A 16,986-nucleotide genomic window follows, 5' to 3' on the forward strand; every position below is an offset into this window, starting at 1 on the left:
TGGATAGGTTCAATATTCTTTCTAATTATAACTTGTAAATCCATGGGTTTGTTGTAAAGTTCACAGAAAAGGTTGAGAGCTGTGGTTATGTTTATTAAAACCAATCCCAAATTAATTGATGAGTCTTTATCCTTGGTCCAATAATGTTAAAGTGTTTGTTACCAATATATAATTATGTTTTGATCAGTATTATCATAATACTTTGGTTATCAAACTATAAAAGCTTCTTATATGTAAAACTATTTAAATAGAATGGTTTTTCAGTATGCCCACTTATTTTTTTTGGTGTTAAGGAGAAACACTTTAAAAATAAATACTTAAACATATTTACGGTAACAAATTTTTCCATTTCACTTTTATTTGCACTCTAATGTCATATTTACTCTCGTGCCATAAGCTTTTGTTTCTTCAGTTTCTTCTGGGATATCTTTTTCTTTGAGCCACTTCCTCTACTGGTTTAGGAACAATTTGTTCCTTTTCAGTAAGTATCATCTCAATATGGCAGGGAGAACTCATGTATCAGTTGATTCGGCCATGAGCCCTGTAAATATGCCATCTCATTTTGGGAGCCTTGTTAACCTGAATATGCTCAATGACAAGAGAATCCACATTCAAACACTTTAATTCTGCTTTGTTCTCTGCATTTTGAAGCATATGCAGCAAGACCTCAGCACTCTTTTTCGGCCAAAAACCCTGTGTCCAACCCCACTGCTTACCTTGGGCATACCTGCCAATGCCACCATTATGTTGATGGAATGGTACACATTGTTTCTTCATTGTGGCATCTTTCAAATACTTGGTGGGTTTTTGGATGTGCATGCCCTTGATGGCTTGAGCTGTTTCATGGGTGTTCTTGAAGTAGAGCCAGAGATTTGAACCCCTTGACTTGCATGATTTTGTGGGGTTCTCTGGATCAAGAGAATACCTCACCATTTTAATTGATTACCTGGGATGGCTCAGGGGAAGAGCAAGTATGCCCACTTATTATAAATACTTTGATTTTCCTGTTTTTTTGTTGGTGGGTTAGTTTTAAAGAATCAGTTTTAAAGTAGAAATTTTATGAACCAAATTTCTCCATAATTAGAAACCCTTCCATCCTTGACTGCTACCTAGTAGCGATTGAATTTGAACAATAGAGGGCATTCCAGGAAAGAGTCACCTATTAACTTTAATGAAATAGAAATTATAACAATGAAGTATTCGTTGTAGTCAAGGAAAAGAAAGGTCCTTGGTCTTTATTCTGGCTTTCCCAACTGACTTGTAACTAAGATCAAATAAATGTTAATGTAAGTTTCAAAAATGGATACAAATGAATTCTCACATTTTAAACTATTATATAGTTTTCAAACTGATATAGCATGAGGGACAGCTAGATGGCAAAGTGGATGGTGCACCAGTCCTGGAGTTAGAAGGACCTGAGTTCAAATCAAGTCTCAGACACTTAAAAATTACCTAGTTGTGTGACCTTGGACAAGTCACTTAACTCCATTGCTTTGCAAAGAAAATGACATAGAATGAAGCTCATGGGGATACATATAGAGCTGGAAGTGAATCTAGTTCAACCCTCCACCTCTTACCCTACTAGCATCCAATATAATTGATGAAAATGGTTTAATGTTGGAGGGAAACTAATAAACATTTGGTTCAAATTCTTCATTTTCCTTTAGGAAAAGAAAAGTCAGAAAGATTATATCACTTTTTCAAGGTCATGAAGCTAATGAATATGAAACCCTGGACTTAAACCCCATCAAATATCATTTGATGTCAAAGATAAATTCTCTTTTTTAATTATACTGTGATATCTCTGTGTATTGGTATTGAAGAGGAACCTGAGTACAGAAATTTATAATAACTACATAGATATAGCAAAAAATTGAAATTCTTGATTTTTTTTTCATTTTTATCCAATATTGCTTTCCTACAAAGCTCAACTTGGGGTTTATACATTTTAATCTGAACCCCCTATAGATGGTGTCATCCTTATTCCAGCATTTCATTCACAAGCTACAATAGCTTTCAAATAAAGGTAATTTTAACGCTTTATTTTCTTATAGGAAAAATCCCAGAATTAATATTTTCAGGCACCAGTTAGGTATATGTCTTCATTCCTGTTTGCCTCTTCAACAATTCATAACATGCTAAAACATATCTTTGAGGGGGGGAAATGTTGTAATGTCATAACGTAATTTGTACCTTTGATGCAACTAATTAGATTATAGGTTCCCTAAAGTCAAGGGAATGTCTTGTCACTTATGATTTGAGAATATATAAAGGCAAAATTAAAAAAAGAGGCCCTGCTTTCAAGAATACTTTGTGATCCAATCAGGTTAAAATTATCACAAAACGATTATCTCTGTCATATTGGATACCATTTCAATTATATTGAAATTTGGCCTGATTGGGGGATGAGAAGTTTCACAAATTTTACAGATAATTCATATTGTAAACCAACATAAAAAGAAGTCAAGCAGAAATTCTTTTTCTATTGTACTAATGTTTAGTGGAATTTAACTGCATATCAGTTCAGTAAAGTAAGAGCATTGAAAGTATTCTGTTGTAACTCATAAAAAGTCTAATCAATGGAAATAATAAAATATTCTTCAATAACCCACACATAGAAATCTTCTGGATGTCTTTGAGATGTTATCTTTTGGTATTCACCATCTAGAAGCATTACATCAACTATAAGGCATGACTATGTTCTCTTTGCAGAAGGTTAGAAAAATTAAAAGAGACTCAGGTCATGCTTTGGAAACCTTAAAAAGCCTTATTCATCAAATTTGCAATAATCTACAATGTGAAAAAGGAAGTTGTTGCAGACAAGTCAATGTCAAAGAATATTTCAAAAGGGAAAAATCATGCATCCATACCATATTTTAAGTTCTAGTCAAATCAATTTCTTTTAAAAAGAATCTTTCATTGTACATATCACAAAATTCAAATTGATTTCCCAGGATTTGAGATGGACTAATTTGTGAATTAGTTAATATCTTCTTATCCCTCTCAGTTGGAATCTTATTATTGTTGATTTTATTATTTTGCTTTGCTTTAGTCTTAGAATCATTAGTTCATGTGAATGGATGTCATTTAAGTCTTGGCAGAATGCCCTGTCAAATCAGTCATGGTCCTGAAAATTATTCTCATCTAGGCAATAAATCATCATGAAAAAGCAGTAGGTAATTCAGTTGAGGGCATGATAAAAATAGTTCTTTTACCTTCCTTTTCTGAGACACCTTTTATCTCCAAAACCTCTCTAGAAATACCTACAGCAAGATGAAAACCAGTAATCAACACTTCTCATCCTTATTTACTTCCCTCATTTCAAGCCCTATCACATAACTTCTGAAATGTATCCTCTTGATATTCTTTCATTTGATTTTTTTTTTTTTTTTTTTTTTTTTTGCCAGATACTCTGCCTGGTTCATCACTTTATGTCAGGTCCCTACTCAGAGACTTGATGCCCAATTCTTGCCATTAACAACATAGGTCATTTATGAAGCTAAATTTATAACTGACATAAAATAAAAAGGTAGATATAAAATAGCCTACATAATGGTAACTAGAATTTAATAAAGATATTATTGAAAGGTAACAAAATTCAGATAAGAAACAATGGGGGGGGGCTAGGTGGCACAGTGGATAGACAACCAGCCCTTGAGTCAGGAGTATCTGAGTTCAAATCTGGCCTCAGGCACTTAATAATTGGGTATCTGTGTGGCCTTGGGCAAACCACTTAACCCCATTGCTTCATAAAAAAATAAATAAATAAACTTAAAAAACAATGGACAAAGTTACTATCAAGCTATTAAAGAACATTCCTTTACAAATAATGTATTAAGCTGGAAAAAAGCATGTTCTATCAGTCATAATCACTATTAAATGATATTCTGCAATTTTGTGAAAAGGTATGTTGGGGGGGGGGTTCCCTTGACTGTGGTTTGAGAAGCATTCATGGTGTCAAAACTACCTTCTAATAAAGAGTAAATCCTCACATAGTTTTTAAAGGAAAAAAAAATCATTACTTCAAATCTTCTTTACTAAAGCATAATTCAGTGTAAATCATTCAGGAAAAGGAGATGTGGCATTAACTCACATTATTAACCGAAAAATTAATATTCTTTGGGTTTACTGATGTAATAATAACTAGCTTTATCCCTATTAGCTAATTTTAATGAGTCTTTAATCATCCCAGTTCTATATAAATACATAAAAGTCAGATTAGCTTTTAAAAGAAATATTTACTTCCAAAGAATAATAAGAAAAAATAAAGAAATATTCCTCTTCCTTACACTTACAGGGATAATTCCCCTTTTCAGCACCTCAGTTTCTAAAGAAGAAAGAATAACTATGTTCAAAACTTAACTCATTTCCTCTATAGTAAAGTTTCAAGATGGAGCCAATTGTCAACATGGTAGAAGGTAGCCCTTTCCCCACCCAATTTAGATTGTGATGTCTATGTTGTGAACTAAAGACATTTTTCCTTTGTTATAACTACATAGAGAACAAAATTTCTCCCTTCCAATATTTCAAAATATGCATCCTATTCTATCTTTGCAACAAAAATAAAGATGCTCATTTTACCTCCATAGAAAAAAATGGAGGTTGTTCTGCCATTTCTCACAGGGTTACCTCCATTTTAGGAGATCTGGGAATTCATAAAATCTCACTTAATCTTCAAATAGATCATATTAGAGAAATATTTACTGAAACTTAATATAATTTAAGGGATATATATGTATGTATATATATATATACATACATATATATATATATACATATAATTGCAGATTTTCTCAAGGGATAAATGATGAATGTTGGGTGAAAAAAAATTCTAATGAGTTCATATTCACAGATCTTAGAATTTCATTGAATAAAAAACCCTTACAGATTATCTAAATATATAGTCATCATATTATAGATTAAGAACTAGAAGTGCTTTGAGATCTTCTAGCCCAACCTGTTCATTTTACAAATGTGGAGAGGAAGGTTCAGAGGTGAAATTATTTCACTTCATTAAATCACTTCAGGAGTAAATGGAAGAAACAGGATTCATATGTAGATTTTATGATTCCTAATTCAATGCTCTTTATAAATTTATAAATTTCTTGTTTTAGTGATGAGGAAATAGGTGCAAAGAGATTAAGGTATTGTCCATTATCATGGAGTTCTTAAGGAATTGCAGAGACACTTTAACCAGAGCTCCAATTCCTTATAAGTTCTCCATTGTTTCTCCATTGAAGAGGTGCATCACTCTGAGACAAAAAGCCCTGATGGACAGCAAGGGTGTTAACTTTAAATTTAATCATCTCATTATCCTTTGACCTACTTTAATGCTGCTGTGATGATGAAAATTACAACTTATTCTGATGAGGGCTTCATAATCTGGGTTGTCTTAAATCAGAGACTCCCTTAACTTACAAAAATTTGTGAAGTCCTCAGGTGAAACCTACAGAGACTCCCAGTATTTATAGATCTTTAAGATTCTTAGTGTTAATTATATCAGCATTTGACTTAATCTGTGCTTAACTTAACAAGGAGTTAAGAACCCTGATTGGAGGAGTGAGGGGTAAAGTGTGAGAGAAAATAGGCATGGGGGAGGGGCACAAATAGTTCAAAAAATAATTTGACTATGGATGATACTCTGGCTCATGAGCAGAACTGTGTATACTTGGAGGGTACTTAAAAAGGGGGGAAGGGGGGAAGGTAAAAATGAATTTAATTATATTTTGTTATAATTTGAGAAAATGCTACTTATAAAATAGTCAAGCAATCAATCTGGGATGAAACCTTGATAAAAAAAGATTTTATTTAGCAATCAGATAATCAAACAGTGATTGATGATGAATGATTAATAGTACTAGAGCTGAAATAACAGGAGGGGTAGAGGCACAAAGATTTATTATTTTAGAAGCAAAGAAGGGAGAATGTGAACACTGACTAAACTCTACTCAATTGATTTGGCCCAGAGAAGGAATAAGATACATTCCCACTTAGGTTTAAAACTATTCTAAAATACAAGGGAAAGGATGGGACAGGGGAAAGGGAAAGATAAGGGAAGAAGGGACTGAAAAAAGGGAAGGAAAAGATATAACTGAAAATAAAGTGAAAATTAAATTTTGAAAGAAAAGTCAAAGGGGAAAGGGAATAATATTTTGGTGAGGAAGAATAAGAAGAAAGGAAAGAAAAAATATAAATGGAAGTTGTTAATTGTTTGAAAAAGTTTTAAAGATGATTTCCTAGGATTCTCTAAGTATACCACCACATCATCTCCAAAGAGGGATGATTTTGTTTCTTCATTACCTATTCTAATTCCTTCAGTTTCCTTTTTTTCTCATTGATAAAGCCAATATATTTAATACAATATTGAATAATAGTGCTGATAATGAACATCACATTGTCATCCCTGATCTTATTGCAAATACTTCTCACTTATACCTATTACATATGATGCTTTATAATATTTTTAGATAAATACAGTTTATCAATTTAAGGACACTTCATTTAATCCTATGATCTCTAGTGTTTTTAATAGGAATAAGAAAGATTTTTGCCAAAAGTTTTTTAGCATTTCTTGACCCAATCATATAAAGGTATTGGTTTCCATAGACTCCATTCTTTTTTTTAGGGAAGAATTTTCTTTATTTACCCTTTACAATCATATGATTTGTTTGATTTTATATGATACATTATGCTTATATTTTTATTAATATTGAAGCAATCCTGTATTCCTGGTTTAAATCCTATTTGATAACAGTTCATTGTCATAGTGGTAACTTGTTGAAATTGCCTTGGTAATATTTTATTTAAATTTTTTGCTTCCATATCCATTAGGGAAATTGGTCTATAACTTTTTTCTATGTTTTCACTCTTCCTGGTTTAGGTATCAGCACCATATTGGTGTCTTAGAAGGCAGAACTCCTCTTCACCTATTTTTTTTCAAATAGCTTATATAAAATTGGAAATAACTGTTCCTTGAATATTTGAGAGAATTCACTTATACAGGGACAGAGCTAAGATGGTGACAGGAGAGCACCTTCTCTCAGTTGCTTTGGAGCAAAACTTATAAACTAAGGACTCTAACTATATTTTTGAGAGACAGAACCCACAGAGGAATCCAGTGAGCCAGATCTCCAACCCAAGGTAACCTGGAAAAGAGCAGAAAGTCTTAACTCCATGTGACCAGAGGGGTGGCCCACCAGAGGGGTGGCCTGCCAGAGAGAAGGAACTTCAACCTCCTGGAGGCAGCCCCAGGGCTCTGGAAGCTGGGCTCACAGCAGCGGGGAAGTTTCCTGATTTACAGCCTGGGGAGCATCAGGAACAATTTGGGGGAACAGCAGGGGGACCTCTGCCAGAGCGAGCAACTAAAGCCCAGCCCTCAGGGCACACAGGGAGCAGCATGGCCAGGACAGCCTAGATCCAGGAACCAGAAGCAGGCAGAGCCAGTAAGGAGGAACCACCAGGGTATGAGCCCATTGAGCAGAGGGAGGGGAGTGAAGAGAAAGACTGCAGAGCTCTGTCCTCTGCCCCTGGAACAGGACTCTGGGATTCTGACTACATTCAGATCTTGATCTCAGGCTAGCCCCCCCCCCAATAGAACAGCAGCCCCTCCCACCTGTGGCAGAAGGGAACACTTATGGTCATTCACAAACCAGGAGGGAGGACAGAGCCTCACACACTGAGATCCTTGTGGGGGTGTCCCAAAAGCTAAGGAAGCATCTGAAGCCAGGCTCAGGCTGGGAAAATGAGTAAGCAGAGAAAAAAAAAAGAGGAACATCATTGAGAAATGCTTTGCCTGTGACCCCAAGAAGGATCAAAATATTCAATCTGAAGATGAGGAGGTATAAACTCCTGCATCTAAAAACTCCAAGAAAAACAGAAATTGGGCTCAAGCCGTGACAGAGCTCAAAAAAGGCTTTGAAAATCAAGTGAGGGAGATAGAGGAAAAATTGGGAAAAGAAATGAGAGAGATGCAGGAAAAACATGAAAATGAAGTCAGTAGCTTAGTCAAGGAGATCCAAAAATTGCTGAATAAAATAACATGTTAAAAACCACCATAGGTCCAATGGATAAAACAGTTCAAAAAGTTATTGAGGAGAAGAATGCTTTAAAAAGCAAAATTGGTCAGATGGAAAAGGAGATAAGAAAGCTCTCTGAGAAAAACAAATCTTTCAGACAAATAATAGAACTTGTGGAGATTTCTGGTTTTACAAGAAATCAGGACACAATACTTCAAAACCAAAAGAATGAAAAATTAGAAGAAAATGTGAAACATCTCATTGAAAAAACAACTGATATGGAAAACAGATTTAGGAAAGATAATTTAAAAATTATTGGAATACCTGAAAGTCATGACCAGGAAAAGAGCCTTGACAACATTTTCAAGGAATTATTACAGGAAAATAGCCCTGATATCCTAGAACCAGAGGGCAAAAATAAAAACTGAGAGAATCCACCGAACTCCCCAAGAAAGAGATCCAAAAAAAAAAAAAACAACCCCCAGATATATTATAGACAAGTTCCAGAACTCTCAAGTCAAAAAGAAAATATTAAAAGCAGCCATAAGGACACAACTTAAATATCATGGAGCTGCAGTCAGGATCACACAGGACTTGGCTGCAACTACATTAAAAGCTCATAGGGCTTGGAATATAATGTTCTGGAAGGCAAAAGAATTTAGAATGCAACCAAGAATCAACTACCTAGCAAAACTGTATGTCCTCTTTCAGGGAAAAAGATGGAATTTCAACAAACCAGGGGAAATTTAAATGTTCCTGTTGGAATGTCCAGAGCTGAACAGAAGATTTGATCTTCAAATGCAGGACTCAGTCAAAGCATAGAGAGTGTAGGAGAAGAGGAAAATATGAGGGACTTAATGATGATGAACTGCATGTATTCCTGCATAGAAAATGATACTGATAATACTCATATGAACCTTCTCATTTAATGGAGCAGGTAGAAGGATGTTTTATAGATGAAGCACAGGAGAAAATTTGCAGATATCTTGTGGTATAAAAATGGAGTCAATAAATAAAAGGTAAATGTAATGGGAGAAAGAAAAAGAGAGGAGGAATAGGCTAAGACATTTCATATAATAATATTTTTTATTACAATGAGCTATTGCAATTATATGGAAAGGGGGAAGGCAAGGGAGAATGAGGGACTCTTTGCCCTCATCAGAAGTGGTTAAGAGAAGAAACAGCATATATACTCAGTGGGGTATAGACATCTGTAGTAAGAAGGAGAGAAGGGGAACGGGGGGAAGGGGTGGGGTATGTGAGTGATGGAGGAGAGGATGGACCATGGAGGGAGAGTGATCAGATATAACACATTTTCTTTTTTACGTCTTGCAAGAGGCTGGGATTGGATGGCTTGTCTGGGACCATAGGGCCAGGTGGATGCTGGATAAGGGTTGGTATGTGGGTTTGGGGCCTGTTGGCCTCAGGGCTGGGGATAGGCCTGCTGCACCACTCAACTACCCTACAGCAGAGAGAGTGAAAGAAGAAAGAAAATATAGTTCATGGTAGTAGAGAAGTATGAATGGAGGGCGTTGTGACCAGCAATGGCAACAGTGGAAAAATATGGAAGTAACTTTTGTGATGGACTTATCCTAAAGAATGTGACCCACCCATGACAGAGCTGGTGGTGTTGGAACACAGACTGAAGCACATTTTTCATTATTATTATTTTCTGGGGGGTGTTGCAGGACAAATGGCACTGGGTGGCCTGACTGGGACCACATAGCTGGGTGATTGTTGGGTATCTGAGGCCAGATTTGGACCTGGGTGCTCCTGGCTCAAGGGTCAGTGATCTGTCTGCTACCCTGCCACCTCTGCAATTATTGTTATTATTACTATTTCATTTTATTGGGGGTCTTTCTTTGGTTTGTTTTTGTAGGGCAATGGGGTTGGGTTGGCTTACATGGGGTCACATAGCTGGGTTATTGTTGGGTGTCTGGGGCTGGATTTGGGCTCAGGTGCTTCTGGCTCTGGGACCAGTGCTCCATCCACTGCACCACCTGGCTACAATTATTATTATTATTCATTTTAATTTTAATTTTTTTCTCTCCCCTTTACTTTATTTCTTATGCAGGTCTATATTTTCTTGTGGTAGGGGGTATTATTTTTACTCCTAAAAAAGAATATTTTAGTAATGTATAAAAAGACATTATTTGTACAAAATAAGATTGAATGAATGAATGAATGAATGAATGAATGAATTAGTAAAAGAATTCACTTATAAACCCATCTGACCCTGGAGATTATTTCATATTTTTTCCTTAATTGCTTGTTTAGTTGCTTTTTCTCAGGTGGGCTTTTTTAGGATTTAATTTTCTCTTCTTTTTATATGGATAATTTATATTTTTTTTGTAAATATTCATCCATTTACTTAGATTGTCTAATTTATTGGTATACAGTTGGACAAAATAACTTCAAGTTATTACATTAATTTCCTTGTGATTGATGAAGAATTCTTCTTTTTTATTTTTGATATTGATCATTTTGTTTATTTTTTACATCAAATTAATCAATTGTTTATATATTTTGTTTTTTTTTCATAAAACCAATTCTGGATTAGGTAGTATTTATATAGTCTTCTTACTTTTGATTTATTAATTTTTCCTTTAGTAATTCTGAAAATCAATTTGTATTTTATTAGATTTAAAATTTGTTCTTTCTCTAGATTTTTTAGTTGCATGCCCAATTCTTTAATCTACTCTTTCTCCATATGATTCATGTATGCATTTAAACATATATTTCCCCAAATGATTACTTTGGCTATATCACACAATTATTGGCGTGTTATCTGCTTATTGTCATTGTATTTAATGAGATTATTATCTGTTTCTATGTTTTGTTGTTTGATCCACTCATTCTTTAAAATTAATTTTTTGGTTTCAAATTAATTTTAGATCTATCTCTCTGTCATCTTTTATCACACATGATTTTTATTGCATCATTATCTGAATAGGATGCTTTCAACATTTCTGTCCTTCTGCACTTAATTATGAGGTTTTTATGCCCTGAGACATGGTCAATATTTGTGCAGGTGCCATGTACTAAAGAAAAAAGTTATATTTCTTTCTATCATCATACAGTTTGCTCAAGAGGTCTATAATTTCTCAATTTTTTAATACTCTATTACCTTCCTTAACTTCCTTGTTGTTTATTTTATGATTAGATTTATCTAATTCTGAGAGAGGGAGGTTGAGGTCTCCCACAAGTAGAGTTTTGCTGTCTGTTTTCCTGTAAGTCATTTAATATCTCCCAAGTAATTTGATGCTATACTGCTTGGGTCATGCATGATTAATATTGAAATGATTACGGTACTTTTTAGGAGGATGTAGTTCCCTTCCTTATCCCTTTTAATGAGATCCATTTCTGATTTTTCTTTAAGATAAGAATTGTTACCCCTGTTTTTTTTTTCCATTTCATTCTACTCTAGCCTTTTACCTTACTCAAAGTGTATTTCTCTATCTCAAATTTTTATTCTAAGTAGTATATTGTAGTTCTGTGTTTTTTAATCCATTCAGGTGTCTGTTTCCATTTGTGGATAGGAGAGTTCTTCTCATTTACATTCACAGTTATAATTACTACTTCTTTTTTGCCCTCCATACTCGTTCCGCACTGTTTGTACATTTTTTTCTCTCCCTTCACCCTGTTCTTCCTCACCAGTGCTTTGCTTCAGAAAATCCCATCCTTCAATTTGAACCCCTTCTATCAGTCACCCTTTCTTTACTTTCCTCTTTCCCTTTCCCCTTTCTTCTGTCTCATGCTTCTATTAGTCCCTCCTTCCTTTACCCTTTTACCCTCCCAATGCTTGAAGGGCAAGATAATTTTTGTATTTTTTTAATTAGTTTTTTCACATTGCTACAATAGTCATGTTATAAAAGTAAACATACCCCTACACACACACACACACACACACACACACACACACACACACACACACACACACAGACACACAAACAAACACACACAAAGAAAAACCTCAAGAAAAATAAAGTAAGAGGGAAAAAAAGTGTGCTTCAGTCTGTATTCAGATACCATCAGTTCCATCTTTGAGAGGGATAGCATTCTGTATAAAAAGTCCATTAAAGTCATTGCTTCATTAATTTTTTCCACAGCTGTATTTCTTTCCATCTTGTTCCTCCCTACCTCCATTTATTCTATACTCTCTCTCTCTCCTTTTACCCTCTCCCTCCCCAAAACTGACTACCCTCACCCAAAATCTTGTCTCTCTTCTATCCTCTACATCCACCATCTCCCCTTCCCCTCTCCCTTTTCTCCCATGTCTTTCCTCTCCTATTTTCATCTAGGGTAAGATAGATATATTTCTATACCCAATTGAGTGTGTGTGTGTGTGTGTGTGTGTGTGTGTGTGTGTGTGTGTGTGTGTTTCCTCTCTGAGTCAATTCTGATGAGAGTAAAGGCTCATTCAATTCCCCTCACCTTCTTCCCTTCCACTCTATTGCATAAAGTTTTTCTTGCCCCCTTTATGTGAAATCATAGCCCATTCTACCTTTCATTTCTTGCCTATTAATTTGAACATTATTATAGTATACCTTCATATTCAACTCCCTCCTGTTCTTTGTCTATATATGCTCTTTCTAACTACCCAAATTAATGAGGTTTATAAGAGTTAACAATTTCATCATTCCATGCAAGAATACAAACAATTCAACACTATTAAATCCCTCATAGTCTACTGTCCATGTCTACTCCCTCTATATTTCATCTGAGTCCTGTACTTGACGATCAAACTTTCTGTTCAAGTCTGGTCATTTCATCAAGAAATTTTGAAAATCCCCCATTTCTTTTCCCCTGAAAGAAAATTTTCATTTTTTTTCCTGGTTAGTACTTTAAAATAGGGTTAAATAGACAATGCTTCATGAAAGAAGAAAGGTATACATAAGAAGAAAGTGAATTCTTGGAATGGTAGAGATTTAGAAAATACACAGAGGTGAATTAGGAAATGATAAAATCATGGAACCACTATATAGGACAGTTTTTACTACAACCCAGAGTAGGAGCTTTTAAATCTTTTGGAAGACTAATGAAACCTATTAATGCAGTCTTAGAATACTTTCATACCTCTTTTCATAATAGAAGACAATTCTAAATTTCAGTTAGAGATCAATGAAAATGAAAAGGTATTTGAGCATCCTTAGCATATATTTTCTCATTTCTGTTATTTTCTTATCATGCTCTATTTTTCAATCTGTATGTATGTGTATGTATCCCTTCATCCCTTTATTAGTGTTTTAATTCAAATACATTTTTCCTAGTCTTGTGTTTCTCTTATTATTCTAGTCACATAATTTTATGTATGCAAAAAAATGTCAATTTTACATAATGAAATGTAAACATTTTCAAGGTATAAAATGCATGATATTTTCTTTATATTATTCCCATGGCTCTACTCCTAGTTCTATTCTTAGCTGGTTCTTAATGAATATTTTCATCACTTGAATATGTCAGTTTAATATCCAAGTCATTTTCATTAAGCTTCAAATTAAGGAAAATGTTCAACATGAATTGAATGTCATATAGTAAGTTTAGTACTTTCCTTTTAGGACTGAGATTTAGTATGATCTTCATGTTTTTAGTGATACAGGTATTTCTTGATATCATGATATAAATGATATTTTAATATGAGGTTTAGTCATTTTCCCACAGCTTCATTTTTAAAGAGCTTCCTTTTAAGATTGATTTCATAATTTATTTTCTCCAATTATATGTAAAGACAACTTTAATATTCATTTTTCATTTCAAATTTTGTCATCTAAATTTTTCCCTCCCTCTCTACCCACCCCCCACACATGAGGAGGCAAGCAAGTTATGTTTCTAACACACATGCAGTCATGCAAAACACATTTCCATGTAAGTCATGCTATGGAAGAAATCAGACCAGAAAAACTCCAAATATATAAAAAAGGTAAAGAAAAAAATATCTGTTCTGCATTCAGACTCCACAAGTCTTTCTCTGGAGGTGAATGGTTCCTTTCTTCATAAGTCCTTCAGAATTATCATGGTTCATTATATTGCTGAGAATACTTTAATCACAGTAGATAATCTTACAATATTCTTGTTACTGTGTACAATCTTTTTACCTGGTTCTCACTTTCCATCAGTTCATGTAAATCTTTCCAAGTTAATCTAAGAGCATTCTGCTCATCATTTCTTTTAGTTCAATTAGGATTCCATCATAATCATTTACATTAACTTGTTCGTCCATTTTGCAATTGATAGACATGCTCTCATTTTCAAATTCTTTGCCAACACTGAAAGAGTTCCAATAAATGTATTTATATAAAGTTTTAAAATAATCTCTTTGATACAAAATTTGCAGTAGTATCGTTGCTGAGTTAATGGCTATGCATGGTTTTATAACTCTTTTGGCTTAGTTCCAAATTGCTCTCCATGACTGTGGAATCCTTAAACATGCTAAACAACAGTCCATTAGCATATTAATTTTCTCAAATCTACTCCAACACTTATCATTTTCCTTTTCTGTTATATTAGCCAATTTGATGCATATATGATGGTACCTCAAAATTATGTTAATTGGCATTTCGTTAATCAATAGCAATTTGGAGCATTATTTTCATATAACTATAGAAAACTTTAATTATTTTATCTGAAAACTGACCATTCATATTCTTTCACTGACTATTAATTAAATAATGACTCTTATTTCTATAAATTTAACTCAATTTTTTTGTTTGTGAAATGAGGTTATTTCTCTGAGAAATTTTCTATAAATATCTCCTTTCACAGTAACGATTGCCAACTTTTTATTTCCCTTCATCCTATTTCATCCCTGCTTGTCCTACTTTTTTTCTCATTTCAGCCTGTCCTCTGTCTAAAGTGTTTTGTTTATGACTTTTACTTCTTCCATCTGTCTTCCTATCACTATCACTCCCAAAACCCCATCCTCTTCTTTTATCTCCTTCCCTTGTTACTTTCCTGTCTAGTAATATAGACTTTGATACACAACTAAGTGTATATATTATTTTCTCTTTTTAGATAATTTTGATGACAATAAGGCTCATGTCCATTACCCTCATCTTCCATTATACTGAAAAATCTTTTACAGCTTTCTTTTATATAATGTAAGATATGTAAGATAATTTACCCCATTCTATACCTCCCCTTTCCCTTCTTTCAGTGTATTCTTCTTTTAAATCCCTTAATTTAATTTTATATGGTAGAAAATAATTCCATCATATTAAACTCATGCCAATAACTTTTGTTTTTGTATATACCTTTGAAATTCCTTAAGAATGAGAAAAATTTAAGGAATTTCAAGTATCATTTTTTCATGTAGCAGTATAAACAGTTAGACCCTATTAAATCTGACATTTTTTGAGTCTTGCATTTGAATGTTAAATTTTCTGATCAGTTATGGTCATTTCATTATAAATTCTTAGATTTCACTATCATTGAATATCTATTTTTTACCCTCTTGCACTTTGTTTTGCTGGGTAGATGATTCTTGCTTGTAATCCTAGCTTTTTTGCTCTCAAAAGTTTCATCTTCTAAACCCTCAATTCCTTTCATTTCAAAATTGCTAAATCTTGAGTTAATCTAATCAGGCTCCCTGATATTTGATTTTTTTTTCTTTTTAAGTGCTTGCAAAAGTTTCTGTCTTTTTAACACAGGATCTTTAAATTTTGATTAAATTTTAAACTTTTCAGGTAATTTTAATTTGGGGATCTCTGTCAAAAGGTGATTGGTGATTTCCTTGAATTTCTATTTTAATCTCTGCTTCTAGAATATCAAGGTAGTTTTCCTTGATGTTTCCTTAAAGATGTTGTTCATACTCTTATTTTTAATCCTGCCTTTGAGGTAGTCAATTAATTCATGGTGGGGGGGGATGCAATGCAATAGGTTTAAGTGATTTGCCCAAGTTCACACAGCTAGGCAATTATTAAGTGTCTGAGGCCAGATTTGAACTCAGGTTCTCCTGACTCCAGGGCCTGTGCTGTATCCACTGTGCCACCTAGCTGTCCAATAGTGAATTAATTCTTAAATTGTTTCTCCTAAATCTATATTCCATGACAGTTGTTTTATCAATGAGATAGTCTATATTTTCTTCTATTTATTCATTCTTTTAATTTTTATTTTTCTTTATGTACCATTTAGTTATTAGCTTCTACTTCTCCAGTTCTATTTTTAAAAAATAATTTTCCTCAGTGAGTTTTTATATCTCATTTTTCATTTGATCATTCTTCCTTTTTTAAGGAGTTCTTTTACTCAATTGATTTTTTTTTAGGTTTTTTTTTTTTTGCAAGGCAAATCGGTTAAGTGGCTTGCCCAAGGCCACACAGCTAGGTAATTAGTAAGTGTCTGAGACAAAATTTGAACCCAGGTACTCCTGACTCCAAGGCTGGTGCTTTATCCGCTACACCACCTAGCTGCCCCTCAACTGATTTTCATACCTCTTTTTCTATTTGGCCAATTCTTCTTAAAATCTTCTTCTCTTCAATGAAATTTTGATATGTCTTGTCCCATTTGGTTTTTTCTATTTCTTAAGGTGTGTTATTTCCTTCAGTATTTTCTGTGCCTCTTTTAACAAATGTTGATTATTTCTGCATGATTTTTCTGCATCACAGTCATTTCTCTTCCATTTTTTTGCCTCTACCTTTCTTACTTGATTTTTGAAATCTTTTCTGAGCTCTTCTGTTGCCTAAGACCAATTCATATTTTTCGTTGAGGTTTTGGATATAGAAGTTTTGAGTCTGTTATATTTTGAGTTTGGGTTTTGATCCTCTTTATCTTTAATATTTCTCTTTCTCTTTTTAAGTTTTTTTTTTTGCAAGGCAATGGGGGTTAAGTGGCTCACCCAAGGCCATACAGCTAGGTAATCATTATGTGTCTGAGGACAGATTTGAACTCAGGTACTCCTGCCTCCAGGGCCAGTGCATTATCCACTGCACCACCTAGTCATCCCTAATATTTCTATAATAGCTTTCTGTAGTTGAAT

At 34.0% G+C, this 16,986-nt stretch overlaps 1 pseudogene; it reads right to left on the minus strand.

The window, feature by feature from the left end:
• Positions 1–379: 379 nt before the first annotated feature.
• On the minus strand, positions 380–933 carry LOC141511194 (large ribosomal subunit protein uL22-like; annotated as a pseudogene).
• Positions 934–16,986: the final 16,053 nt, after the last annotated feature.

Source organism: Macrotis lagotis, chromosome 2 (assembly GCF_037893015.1).
Source record: "Macrotis lagotis isolate mMagLag1 chromosome 2, bilby.v1.9.chrom.fasta, whole genome shotgun sequence".
In the NCBI taxonomy this organism is placed as follows: domain Eukaryota; kingdom Metazoa; phylum Chordata; class Mammalia; order Peramelemorphia; family Peramelidae; genus Macrotis; species Macrotis lagotis.